Here is a 15,167-nt window from a genome sequence, read left to right as displayed (position 1 = left end):
TTGAAAGTATTAAAAGCAGACTAGATCATACAGAAAACAGAATCTCAGATGTAAAAGAGAAAATGGCTGGCCTAGAAAAATCCACCACAAAGACTGAGAAAATGGCCCCAAAATTTGAGAATAATATACGAGAAGTATTAGATACCATCAAACGTCCAAACATCTGGATAATTGGCATTCCAGAAGGTGAAGAGACCCATAAGGGCATTGATAATCTATTCCATGAAATCCTGCGAGAAAACTTTCCAAACCTAGAGAGGCATTCAAAGACAGTCCCAAGAAATACAAAGAACCCCAAATAGAATCAACCCAAGAAGATCTTCTCCAAGACACATTATAGCCAGGATGACCAAAACTACAGACAAAGAGAAGATACTAAGATTGGCAAGAGAAAAACATCCAATTACCTACAAAGGACATCCCATCAAGCTAACAGCAGACCTCTCATCAGAAACAATGCGAGCGAGGAAAGGATGGGAAAATATATTCAAAGTGTTAAGAGAAAAGCAATTCGAGCCAAGAATACTGTACCCAGCAAGATTATCTTTCATGTGGGAAGAAAAGACAAGAACATTCTGAAAGAATTTACCAGCACCAGACCAGATCTACAAGAAGTTCTCACGGATGTGCTATATCAGGAAAATTAAATGCAGACACACAGAAATAAGAGTTCAAAAACTAAGAAAGTGGCCAACTTAATCGTAGGGACAAGTCTGGAGTTGAATATTATATCCGAGAATTTAATCGGGAAAAATGAACCAAAACAGAAGATAAAGTACATGAGACGGATAGGTTCACGCACCTACCAGTTGAACAGAATCCTAACTTGTTTCCTGGCTTTAAGCAAAGTTCCTTAGCATTTCTTTGATTTAAGTTAAGACTGGTTTCCTTAATAATACCAAGTGAACTTGCAAAAAAAAAAGAAAAAACGAAAAACAAAAAACAAAACAGAGCACCAAGAAAACGTGCATGTAATGGCTGGCAGGTGGCGTAGTGGTTAAGGATGCTGGACCCCACAGGGCTGACCAAGTGGGGACCAAGTGGGTTTGCTTTCTCACTCTCACGCTCTCTCTCTCTGTCCCTCCCTGGTGAAATTAAAATAAATAAAAAAGAGAATAAAACATGTATGCATCCCATAACATGGGGAGGGTATCCCCCCTTTGGACAGCATTTGAGGTGATGGGACCACAGTGTAATTGAGGACAGGCCCCTGCCCAGGGTCAGTACCTGGTTTCTGGAAGCCCATGCAGGAACGCAGATACTGCTCCAGGTTTTTCACGCAGTCTCTCTGCAGGCGGTAGTGCTTCCTGGCTTCTGCGGCACCTTCATCCAAGGACCTCTGCAGACTCTCAGCCAGAGCCTGAGCTGAGCGCCGGAGCACTGTCCATCGCTGAGTCTTCAGGTCATAGGAGAGCACGGGCTCCCCATCATAGCGGAAGTCCCTGAAGCCCCTGGTGCTGCCGTCTTCTCGGATCTCACAGCCCCAGATCTCCTGGAAGGAGTGCAGGCCTGCCCCCACCCCTTGGTGAGTTCTCCGCTCCCTGGGTGCCCTCCCTTGTCAGCCCAAGTGGGAACCTCCAGCCCAGAGGGCCCTCCCTGGCACTCCTTAGTGTCTCCCCTCTGGTACCTGGGCACCAGATCACCTCCGAGTGAAGTCCCATAGACTCCCCTTCCTCACTTCCACCCCCAGCCACATTCTGGGGGCAGAGACAGGGGCCCTGCTACTGACCCCAACTTTTCTGGAGAAGCCTCCATCGCTCCTGCCTCGTCCATTCTCACCTCTTTTATGCAGGTTGTCAATGCGTGCCACAGTGATCCTGAGGTCCTTCCCCGTCTGTGTGAAGAGCTCGCTTTCTGCATTCCTGGTCTCTGCTCCCAGGATGGCTTCTGCCCATGGTCCCCAGGGCTTTGCCTTGCCATTCTCACTGTCATAGTGCAGGAAGGACCGATTGTTCAAAAGTACTTCACCATAAAATCTGGATTCTACAGATCCATCCTGGGAGACCACAGTGAGGTTATACTGAAGAATGTTGTGGGATCCTGGAAAAGAGGGAGCCCCACATGAAACTGCATCTTGGTGAGAATCGCAAGTTCAACGTGTATCGGAAGTCTGCCATCCTGACCTCCTGAGGGTACGGAAAACAGATGAGCAAAGGGACAACGATGAGGAGTTTAAATTCAAGCAGAATAGGAAAGGAGTAGGAAGGGGAAAGGAATCAAGGAATGGAAGAAGGAATAAACATGTGGAGGAGAACAGGACACATGCAGGAGAGGGTGTCCTGGGCTCCCCAAGGGTGAAGGTGGGCGGTCAAGGGGACACTTGCTTGCAGGGGCCAAGACAGGACTAAGACGGCCTGAGGTAGAAGGAAGGTCTTGCCTAAGGGGAGGGGGAGGATGAGAAAATGTGTATAAATACAGAGACAAGAGCAAGGACTTGAAATGCAAGGAGAATAGGGTGGAAGGAAGAATAAAGAACAGAAGAATGTAAAGTAATTAAGGAAGGAGGGGATAGCAGGTGCCAGGACACAATGGCAGAGACCCCAGAGGGTAGAGGGAGGAGTCAAAAGAGAGGCCAGCCTGCAGGGGTGAGGGAGGAGCAGGCGGGCCAGAGATGGATAGAAGGTCTTTCCAGAGAGGAGGTGTGGGTGCAAATAGCCCCCGGTCCTAGGGCCCCATGACCAGAGTGATTGTGGTGGAAAGTCAGGCTACAGAGAGGTAGTGAGGGCTGCTGCCCCTGGTGAAGCCTCATCAAAGATAGAGAGGGCAAGGCACGGCTTGGGGGATACCAAAGTTGTGGTCTCAGAGAGGTGGAGAGCATCTCGAGGGACATACATGTGTGGGTTTGGGTCCGAAGAGAAAGAGTGGCATGGGGAGGGCGCCAGGTGGGGCGGTGGAGAGACGTGCGGATGAACAGGTGGTAGGGTTCTCAATGAGACAGCCCTCATTTTGATAAATTGTGCTGGGACAGTTAGTTGCCCAGATGCAAAAAGTCACCTAGATCCTTAACTTACACCTATATGAAAGTGATCTAAAAATGGATAAAATTCTAAACTTAAGAACTAAAACTAAAAATCTTTTAGAAGAAAACATCAGGGCTAATGTGCATGACGCTTTCATGGATATGACACCAGAAGCACAGACGACAAACCCTGAACTGACAGGGCCTGCCCTGTAGTACAACAGTTAAGCGCTGTGTGTAGAGACGTGGCTGTGACTTGGATCCCAGCCCTAGAAGCATGAAAAACACACTGGGTGCGTGAGTGTGCATTCCCAAAATCCCCATGAGACAGAGAAATGGAGGAAAAAGGATTGTGACATGACCATGACCCACTGGAGGTACTTTCTCTCCTTTCTCTCTCTCTCTCTCTCTAGTGAGCACAAACTTACTCAGGCAATAATGAATAAAACAAATGAACAAAATAGGGACTGCCTCATCATGGTCATCTAGAAACATCCACTGTTGCATCTCTCTGGGAAAAAAAGTCTTAAAAAGTTGAATAAATGATTCTACTTTCAGGACAGCGTGAAGTAGTCTGTCAAAGAGAAAGAAAAACACAGCAGGAGTTCCTGAAGCACTGAATCTCTACTTGGAAAAGTAAAGAGGGAGTCAATCATATGATAAATGAACTAAAGTTTCACCAACAACAAGCAGACTGAGGTAGAATTAAAGAAAGCAATCCTATTCAGAATAGTCACAAAAAGTATACAATACCTAGGAATAAATCTAACCAAAGAAAAGACCTCTACAAGGAAAACTATGAAAAATGAAAAGGACATTGAAAATTACATTAAAAAGTGCATAGAGATCCCATGTTCCTGGATTGGAAGAATTAATATAACCAACATGTCAATTGTACCCAAATCAATCTACATACTTAATTCGATTCCAATGAAATTACCAGAGATATTCTTCACAGATTTAGAAAGAACAGTCACAGATTTTGTCTGGGATCATAAAAGATCCCGTATCACCAAAGCAAGAAGAGTGGAGGAGGCATCTCGTTTCCTGACAAAAAATATATTACAAAGCTGTGATCATCAATACAGCATGGTGCTGGCACAAAAGCAGGAACTTGAATGGAACAGAATAGAGACCCCAAAAATAAACCTCAAAATATAGAGCCGACTGATTTTTGATAAAGAATACCAGACAATCCAGTAGGGGGAAGAAAATTCCTTTAGTAAATTGTGGTGGGAAAACTAGGTATCCACCTGCAGAAGGATGAAACTGGTTCCCTATATCACCATTAACAAAAATCAACTCAAAACAGATCAAAGATAAACCAAAGACTTCAAACTATAATAATACTGGTGGATAATCCAGAGGAAATGCTTGGAGGCATCAGAACAGGCAAAAAATTTCTTAAATAACAACTCCAAAGCACAGACAATAATCCCCAAAATAGGCAAGGGGCTATTTTTGTACATCAGGCTAAAAGCCTTCTAGACAGCAAAAGAAACAATAATTAACATGAACAGACAACCCTCAGAATGGGAGAATATATTTGAAAACTATGCCTCAGGTAAGGGACTGATAACCAGAATATATAGGAACTGAAGTGACTTACACACACACAACATTATCCACCCAATTAAAAGATGGGCAAATGAGCTGAACAGACAACTTTGAGAAAGACATATCAACAGCCAAAGTGTATATGAGAAAGTGCTCAACATCCCTTATCATAAAGGAAATCAAAACCACAATGAGATACCACCTAATCCCAGTCAGAATGGCTAAGATTTAAAAAAATGAAAAAATAATAAGTGCTATTAAGGCTGTGGTGAAAGGGGAACTCACCTACCCTGCTGGGAATGTGAATTAGTTCAGTCTCTGTGGAGAACAATATGGAGGTTTCTTAAAGACCTACTGATAGAACTATTGGGTCATTGGAAAAGTCATGGAGCATTTTGCATAGGAAAACATAGAAAAATATGGTATGACTTTTTTGATGACCCAATACCATATGACTCAACAGTTCCACTCCTGGTAGTGTTTACCCAAAGGATAGCAATACACTCAGTAGGAAAAGTACTTGCATATCCACATTTACTGCAGTATTATTCACAATTGCTAAGACATGGGACTAACCCAAAATTCCACGAAGAGGTGAATGGATTAAGTAAGTGTGGCACATATACACTATAGAATATTATTTAGCCATAAAAAAGATGAAGGTCTGGAATTTGATAGAAAGAAAACAAATATGGAAGATTTCCTGCTAAGTGAAGCAAGCCAGACTATGAAAGAGAGGCACTGTATGTCACCACTCAATATATGCCAAATGCCTGCACTCTATGGCAGAAACAAAAGACTGGAAGGTATTAAAGTGTGGAGAACCATTGTGGGTCCTAGAGACAGTGTGGGAAGAGGGTGGGAAATGGAGGAGGGTGAGAGGAAGGGAATCAAGGAGAAAAAGAAAGAAATGAAACATTTAAGGGATGCAAAAAATGGAAAATTATCTGTTGAAAATGTTTATGGTAGTATTTTTAACTGGACTAATATATAGTGTATTCCTGCGGGGGAAATTCATATTGCATGCTGTAAGATATACAGTAATTAAATGTATAAAAATAATAATTAAAAATAACGACATAGTAAATCTAGTTTATGAAATAATATCTGAACACCCTCTAAGTCTAGGAAGGGATGCAGACATCTAGATCCATGAAATACAAAGAATGTCAAATGTCTGAACATCAGTACAACCCCTCCGAGGCACATCAGAGCCAAAATGGCAAAAGTCAAAGGCAAAGACAATATTCTAAAAATTGCAAGAAAGAAACATCAAGTTTCTTGTAAAGGATACCAGCAGAAACCATGAAGGCAAGAAGGGGATGGGAAAACAGAGTCAAATTCTGAAATAAAATCCATTTCATCAGCAAACTTATCCTTCATATTAGATGGAGAAATCAAACAATTCCCAGAGAAGTAAAAATGGAAAGAATTTACCAACACTAAAAGAGCTCATCAAGAAATACTAAGGGACTGCTATGACAGGACATAGAAGAGAAATAAACAGAAATAAGAAAACACAAAATAATTAGAAACATAACTAGGAAAATGGTAGGCGTAAGTCCACATGCATCAATAGCAATCCTAAATGTACGTGGATTTCATCCCCCAGTGAGCAGGTAGCACAGTGACCAGAGCATGACTCTAGACTTCCACGCGGTCAACCACAGATTGAATCCCAGACCTGAGCTTGAAAATCACACTAGGCACGTGTATATGTGTGTGTGTGTGTGTGTGTGTGTCCAAAATCCTGAGGGGAGAATGAGGAAGAGCTTGTAGCATGGCCATCCTCTGGGAGATGACGTCTCACTTTCTCTCTCTGACTCTCCAGTGAGCGCACCCTCCACATTATGAAAAAAAAAAAAAAACTAAAACAAACAAATAAAGAAAAAATATTTAAATGCATAGAAGAACCTGGAGGGGGGAGAATAAACATGTATGTAAATATATAAATATACATATGTAAATATATATACATAAATATATATACATATATGTACTTTTTCAGGATTCCCTAGGAGTAAATATATAGATCTGTACACATGTATGCATGCATACATATACATATATTTATGCACATGTATGTATGTATGTATATTTACATAAGAATAAGTTTTTTTGGGAGAAGTTTTTGCTATAAGGGCGTGTGCGCTTGCCAGACAGACAGAGACAGACAGAGAGACAGAAAGCGAGAAATCACCCCCCAGGGGGGATGGCCACGCCACAATCCCTTCTTCTCCATTCTCCTCTCGGGATCTTGGGCACGCACACATACGCGCCCGGTGTGAGTTTTAAGCCACCAGGTCCGGGACGCGAACTGCGGTCAACTATTTGGGAGTCCAGCAACATAGCCATTACGCTAACTGCTGGTCCCAAGAATAAGATTTTTTAAGTAGAAATTTTTAAAGTGCATTGCATTGAATAAGGTTCCAAAATCCTGATCCCAAACAGCAAGAACACGTTATTCTTACTTGATGGCATTACACAATAACAGAGCTGAAAAAGCTACTCAAGAGGACCTGATTTAACCTCTTTGATTCTGTGATAGTGTTTCTGATATCAAGAAGAGGAAAGGATTATTCAAGATCACACAGTACAGGATGGCCACTAGAAGCCAGATCCCATGACTCCTGGTTGAAACCAATTTATTCTGACTGTATAATGTTTTTTTGAGAGAGATTTTTGCTATAGGGCACGCAGTCACAGGAGAGACAGAGAAAAAGAGACAGAAAGTGAGAAATCACCCCCAGGGGGATGGCCAAGCCACAATCTCTTCTCCCCCAATCTCCTCTCAAGATTTTGGGCATACATGCACATGCGCCGGTGACAGGTTTTTTTCTTTAATTATATACTTAATTCTATTTATTATTGTTCTTCAATTTGATGAGAGAGAGAGAAAGTGAGAGAGAGAGAGAGAGAGAGACAGCAGATATCCAAGACTTGAACTCTGATGGGCCATGTGGGAGTCTAGCACCTTAACCACCATGCCACCTGCCAGGCACCACGCCAGTATGAGTTAAGCTGCAGCGTCTGGGACTCAAACTGCGGTGGATCATGTGGGAATCCAGTAATGTAACCATTACGCCGTCCACTGGTCGCTCTGATTGTAAATCAAAATGACAGCATTTCTACATTTCTGGAATCTTAGGATGGCCTTCTAATCCAGTTTACAAGTGACAGAGGAAAAACCGTCATACCGCTTTGTAGCCTTGCTTTCGATTTTGGATGTTCATCTAAATGCAGGAATATTGCTGATGTATTTGAAAAACTTTACTGAGCATTCTGTGAAAAGGAAAGACTAACCAAGACTTGCAATTTAATGTTAAGTATAATTTCTGAGAAGGCACTGCATTTTCTTCTTCCTCTATGGTACTTTGCAATCATCAAATTCAGTAGTAGTTCTGAATCTCCAACGATCCTTAGAAGAAGAGGGCCCCGCTGGCCAGCCTGGGTAGTTAGGGTGCCTGGCTGGACCACCCCACATTCAAGGCCTTGGATCAGCATGCATCCAGCCTGCCTTGAGAGGGGCCTGGGGACTGTCCCGGCTGCTTCATCCCTTGGGGCCTGCACTGCTTGACATAAAGGTACCTCGGCTCCCAACCCCATTGTCTTGGTAGGGTGTCTAGGGGCAGCTGCAAGGTTCTGTTTAGATGCTGGGCATCTAGGGGGGCCTCTGTGCTGTGAAGCCAACTCTGGAAGGTGGCAGAACCAAGGCAAATTATCCTTCTTCCTGGCCCCTGACTCGGACTCTGCTAGAACCGTCACTCCTCTCATGACGCTTTAATTTATGGTGTGGAATATCAGTAAGTCGGAGAAGCCAGGAAGCTGCAGTCATGGAAGGCTGATGTGAGCTGCTGGTCCCTCAGTGAGAGAGAGGAGTTAGAGAGCTACACCCAGGCTGTCCGTGCGGATGAAGTCAGGGGAGCCATCATCGTTCCTAAGGCCGACTCTTCCAAGGAATCTCAAAAGACACTGATTTTTTTTTTTTTGAGAGGTTTGTGCTATAGGGCGCATGCACTCGCCAGAAAGACAGAGAGAGACAGAGAGACAGAAAGTGAGAAATCACCCCCTGGGGGGATGGTCACGCCACAATCCCTTCTCCTCCATTCTCTTCTCGGGATCTTGGGCATGCACACACACGCGCCCGGCGTGAGTTTAAGCCACCGGGTCCGGGACTCAAACTGCAGTCGACTACATGGGAGTCCAGCGACATAGCCATTATGCTAACTGCTGGTCCCAAAAGACACTGATTTTGATCATGTCAGAGAGGAAACAACTTGACATTTAATACTTAACTGCAAGACCTACTATTGGCTCTGTTCTTGAAGGCTACAATGGGACAATCTTTGTGTATGGACAAAGTGCAACAGGCAAAACTGACCATGGGAGGCACTCACGCTGTTTCTCAACTTAGGGAAATTATTCACAATCTATTTGCTCATATATTGGTCATACTGTAAAAGCAGACGGTGATACAAGATTTTTGCTTTTACTGTCTTATTTGGAAATATATAATGAAGAAGTCTATGACATTTTGGGCAAGGATCAGACACAGAGATTAGAGGTTAAAGAAAGACTAGAAGTGGGAGCTTATAAGAAAGATTTATGAGCTGGGGCCAGCAGGTGGCATGGTGGTTAAGGCGGCTGGACTCCCACATGGCTGAACATGGTTTGAGTCCTGGACCTGGCAGCTTGTTTTCTCACTTTCCTTCTCTCTCTCAGTCTCTCTCTGGTCAACATCAATAAACTAAAATAAATAAATAATGACAATGAATAAAAGGAAATAATTCTTTAAAAAATAGATCTATGAACTTACGTAGTAAATAATGCTTACGATATGGATAGAACTATGACACTAGGCCACAAAAGTCATTCTGTAGGTGGGACTAATATGGATGAACATGGTTCCTATTCCCATGCTACCTTGGCCATGACTACAGGCTGTACCAAAAATGGTGTTGAAGGCAACCTGCTTGTCAGGATGCTGAAGCTCCATGTTGTAGATCTTCCTGGTTCGGAAAGACAAGCTAAATCGGAGCTGTTGGACAGCGCCCACACCCAGCAAGGAAAGTCAGTCTTTCACTTTCCACCCTTGCTAATATAGTTTCTGCCTTGATTGATGGGAGAAAGCACAACTGGTCTTTTATTTTTAAAGATTTATTTATTTATTTATTTCCATTTGTTATTGTTAGTTTTTTTAAATTTTTATTTGATGGGGGGAGGGGGGGAAAGTGAGAAAGCAAGCCACCAGGTCGAGGACTTTAACCATGGTTGGCCATGTGGGAATCCAGTGCCCTTACCCACCACACCACCTGCTGGCCCCACAACTGGTCTTTTTCAGGATTCCCTAGGAGGAAATTCAAAAACCATGATGTGTGCAATTTTTGGAGCAGCAGATTAAAATTGTGATGAGTCATCAGTACATTACGGTATGCCAATCATGCCACAATATTAAAAGTAAAGCTAGAGTCAATAAAAATCCAAAGGATGCTTCACTTCATCAGTTTCAGAAACAAAAAAGAACTGAAAAATCTTTTTTGAAGAGAAGAAATATCAGACTTGGATATCTGTGGGTCAGAAGAGGATGATGATGAGAGGGTGAGACTGGAGGAGATGGAGAGAAAAGGAAAACAAGAAAGTTTCCCCACATAAGATGGCTGAAATGCAAACAAATTTCCATGAGGAGAAAACAGCCCTTGAAACAAAGCTTGATGGGGCCAGCAGGTGGCGAGGTGGTTGAAGGGCACTGGATTCCCATATGGCTGACTATGGTTCAGATCCCGGATCTGGCAACTTGCTTTCTCACTTTCCCTCTCTCTCTCTCTCTCTCTGTTTCTTACTCTGTCCCTCTCTGGTCAAATTAAAATAAATAAATAAATAAATAAAGTTAAATAAGAGAATTCTTAAAAAAAAAACAACAACAAAGCTTGATATGAAAGAAGAAACAAGGCTAGAGATGAGTTAGAGAAATGGGAAAATGATCTTAAAGTCCAACAAGAGCATCAGTCTTTGCTGGAAAATTAACTGGCCTGAAGAAGAAGGTAATTGTTGGTGGTCTTAATTTGTTGGCCAAAGCTAAGGAGCAAAAGAAACTTCTCAGTTTTTGAAGAATCTATTATGGAGCTGCAGGAAAGGAGGAAAAGAACAGGTCAACTTTGTAGAGAACTTGAAGAAAAAGAGCAGGAACAGATGGATATCAAAAAATAAGCCAGTTTGCAAGAGGAAGCAGAGGGAAAGACCAAGAAATTACAGGAAGTGTGGACTATCCCTATCGCTGCAAAGTCAGAGATGGCTAATCTCCAACAGGAACGTGACAGGGGAACTGAAGGCCTGCTAGAGAATGTTCTGCAACATGGGAATAGCAGTTGGTGTAATGGCTATGTCGCTGGACTCCCATGTAGTTGACCATGGTTCAAATCCCAGACTTGGTGGCTTAAACTCACATTGGGTGCCTGTGCGTGTGTGCCCAAGATCCTGAGCAGTGAATGGAGGTGAAGGAATTAAGGTGTGGCCATCACCCCTGGGGGGTGATTTCTCACTCTCTGTCTTGCTGGCGAGCGCATACACTCTATAGCAAAAACCTTTTAAAAAAAAAATAAAAGTAAAAGAATATTTTGCAACCTAGTCAGGAGCTTTGACTTCAGAAGCTTATTATTATTGATAACTTTATACCTCAGGTTAACAGGAAATGACTGAAAATTACGTCCAGTGGAATGAAGACACAGGAGAATGGCAGCTGAAATGTGCTGCCTACACAGGAAATAACACGAGGGAGCAAACCCTCGTGCCTGACAAAGAGGAGAAAGACCCCTCTGAAGTGGACCTTTACCTTGGGTACCTGGCCTCCTACACGGAGGAGAGTCTGTGTCAGTCATTGATGAAATGAGAAAGTTCACGAACTTCAAAGGGAAAAGAAGGGCCAAAGACAGGAGCAGAAAGCATTCTGCAAAGCCTGAACCTTAATGGACTCTACAGTACAGGTTACAGACTTCAGGTCACAATGAGAGTTAGTGATATTCTCATGGCTGGACAAACTCTGTAACTAAAACAAGACCTCTGTGTAATTTCAGATAGTGACAGCTGTTAGTTATGGAGTGAAGTAGGAAATAATAAGCCCTAATAATTTTTTGGTCTCTATATGTTAATATAGCATATTAACTTGTACAACTGGTGATGTGCAAACTATTCCCCCTGTACTACGCAGTTGGGGAGCAGTGCCCACTGTAGAGTTGCAGTTTAGATGTGTGTGTAAATCTGCTAGCTGCTTAGCCAACTATTGTATATTTACATAACCAGAATTTCCAAGTAGAAAAACATGTATGTTCTATTTTGTGCATAGAGAATTGCAGATTTGGGACCAGCAGATGAGTTAATGGTTAGGGCGTTGGACTCCCATTTAGTCAACCACAGACTGAGTCCTGGACCCAGTGTCTTAAAACTCAGGCCAGGAGCACGTGTGTGTGTGTGCCCAAGATTCCGAGAGGAGAATGGAGGAAAAGGGATGTGGCATGGCCACCTGCCCCCCACCCCAACCCCCACCCCGGGGTGATTTCTTGCTTTCGGTTTCTCTGTCTGTCTGCCGAGCACATGCACCCTAGAGCAAAAATCTATCTAAAAAAAGAAAAGAAAGAAGATGACAGATTTAATTGTGTTGTGCGGTTCTCTGTGACTGTTTGGGCTCCACGTCTAGGAAATGACTGTGTCCTGACAGGAGCCTCCCACCCTGGTTAGCTGCATTCTAATATTCATCCTAACCTTCACTGTATTTTAAGTATGGGATGACTGACCTTCCTGACCTTGTAGGAAAGTTTATCATTCGACAGCCGTTTTTTCCAAGTATTCATGTTTTAAAAAAAAGAAGTCGAAAATAAATTTTATCTGGATGTCTCCTGACCTTTCTTGCCATCTTGAGTTTATACCAAATATTCTTTTTAATTCTGATTTCGAGATATGAGTAAGCTCTCTGGCTAGGTAGACAGGGCTAGGAGTCCACAGACTGGACAGTCTAAGACAAGATGGAGTCACTCTAGCCAGGCTTTTAGTACAAATCATTTGCTGAGATCTATGCTAGCTCTCTCACCTTACTTACACCGCCTCTTGCACCCTGCCCGAGATAAAGAAAGCTGAAGCCAGCCCCTCACATCATCACGGCATTGCAAGCACACTCTTCTTTCATAGGTTGAAAATTTAGAGCTACTTGCTGACTAGGCTAGAAGTAGACACATCAACTGTGTTCCTGAAAACACTGCCCAGCTCGAGGACGCTTAGCCTAAAACTCCCTGGCAGCACAAAACATCCGCACTGGCATCTCTGAAAAGAGGTTTGTTTTGTTTTGTTTTGTTTTAATCCCTAGAAGTCCTTTCCCCTTATCTCCTTAAACAAAAATAATTTACATAGTTTTTCACTTCTTTGTCAGGGCCTATATAACAAGGCTACTCCTAATCCTAGTCAGTGACCCATTCAGGCCCCCCTTCTACTTAGCTGAAAGCCTTGATGTTGTCCTAATGAACTTTGCTTACTGTCCTCTCCATTTGTCTCTGTCTCTAATTCTTCATGAATGTGAGACGAAAAACCTGGCCATCTCACTGTCCTGAATTCAGTACTGGTGTTGGGCCTGATCACCCAGAGCACTCTGCGTCATTATTTGTGTTTCTGCCTGGTTTCTGCCTGGTTTTTCCAGGACATTCCTGTCTTTAGAAATGTCTCTATCAAATTTAACACACCATGCGTTGGACAGCCAAATAAACACTATGAGGGTGGCTGCCGGTCTAAAGAATCAAACTACTGGCTTGCCGAAAAAACAGTCAATCCCTAGCATTTTTAAAACTGTTGGGAACGTTGGCTGTTTTGTGACTCAGTTTCCTTTCTGGAATCTTAGCCGTCGTGGGGAAGGCGAATGTTCCTGGGGCAATGTACATGCCACGGCTACTCTGGTGTATCCTGAAGGCTCTTGGAATCTGAAGTCATCTCCCACAAGCAGGTTGGATGGTGGAGAAGATTCCTTTTTCTCCTTCAGGTTTTCCTCTCATCTGGTGGCAAGGGACTATTCCCAATCCCTGTGACGGATGACCCTGAATGACACACTGAAGAGGGCTAAGCTGCTCTTTGTCTATTCTGTGGGCCTACAGGGTTCGGGATTAGGGACTTGAACTGTTGTGTGGGAGAGATGGAATGCCTCTGAGCAATTGAAAGTGTCTGCCCAGGACCACTCTCTGGGACACTGGGAGGCCTCAGGTTGACAGCTCTCCCTGACTCTGACTGGGTGACAGTTCTCACCCCAGCTCGCCTGTCCTCAAGCCACAGGGCCTTTCACTCTCTTTCTCACCCTTTTCTCTCCTTATTAGAGGGATTCTCACAAACTGCTCCCTTCCTATTCAGAAATTTAGAAAGTGATTCCCAGCGCCCAAATGTTAACAACAGACTTTGCCAGCTACAAACTAACCAGAGAAGTTACACTCCTGCTCTCTCCGGGACACGTCTCAGGCCTATTTTTCATACCCTCTTCAGGCCCTAATTGCACAACTACAAATAAACCCTGACATAACCCAATGTGTCATTTTAGGGAAGTCCTAGAGAAGCATGTCAGTGGGGGGAAGCCAAATTGGGGCTTTCTCAAAGCATGTTTTGTTGTTGGGGTTACCCTATGCATTAAAATTATTTATAAATATATTGAGGCATTAAATACATTAAACATCTGAATGAATGACAGCCAACAATTCATTTAATTGAATGGGCTAACAAAACTAGGGCTAAAAACAACTTGAAAATTCCCATCAGACTAGGATGTTGCTAACTGCAAACCAAACATTGACCTGGGGCACCCTATTTCATGAGTATTGCCACAATCTACTCCCCACCAGGGTCTCCAGAATGCCCCTCTTCCCTGATTGCTACAAAATTTCCATTTCTAATATCTCTAAACAACAGGAAAATACCTGCTGTTGCTGGCTTCAGCTGGGCTCTATATAATTTGTAATTTCCTGGCAGGACAAGAGTCTTCTCATCCTTAGACCTTAGACTAACAGGCCCCAGCTCCATTCCAAACAACTCTCTGTCCACTAGCACCAGGACCTCACAGTGTTGGTGGGAATGTAAATGGGTCCAGCCGCTGTGGAGAACGATATGGAGGTTTCTCAGATACCTTCAACTAGAGCTACGATATGATCCAGCAAGTCCACTCCCGGGTATCTACCCAAAGGACAGGAGAGCACTCAGTCCAAAAAGGGCTTGCACAGCTGTATTTCTTGTGGCATTATTCACGATTGCTAAGACATAAAACCCACCCAAATGTCCATGAACGGATGAATGGATTGAGGAACTGGCTACATACCCCATGGAATACCATTCAGCCATAAAAATAAAACAAGAAGACCCTGGTGTTTGATAGAAAGTGGACGAACATGGAAGATTTTTTGCTGAGTGGAGCAAGTCAGGCTATGAATCAGAGACATTGTATGTCTGCACATAGCACATACCGACTGTCTACACTCTATCGCAGAGACTGAAAGACTGGAGGACATAGAAGCATTGAAAATTGTTATGGACACTGGGGACAAGGGGGAAGGAGACTGAGAGAGGGGAAGAGTGCAGGAAGAGAAATTTGGGACAAAATGGAGAAGACATTTGTGGGACACACATATGGTTTGCTGCC

The 15,167-nt window shown here is 43.3% G+C and overlaps 1 pseudogene; it reads left to right on the top strand.

Annotated features, from left to right (window-relative positions):
- Window positions 1–8,303: 8,303 nt before the first annotated feature.
- On the top strand, window positions 8,304–11,872 carry LOC102487576 (kinesin-like protein KIF3A; annotated as a pseudogene).
- The last annotated feature ends 3,295 nt before the right edge of the window (window positions 11,873–15,167 follow it).

The sequence above is a fragment of the Tupaia chinensis genome, unplaced genomic scaffold, assembly GCF_000334495.1.
Source record: "Tupaia chinensis unplaced genomic scaffold, TupChi_1.0 Scaffold000403_1, whole genome shotgun sequence".
In the NCBI taxonomy this organism is placed as follows: Eukaryota; Metazoa; Chordata; class Mammalia; order Scandentia; family Tupaiidae; genus Tupaia; species Tupaia belangeri.
This window is presented reverse-complemented; position numbering and strand designations above follow the sequence as displayed.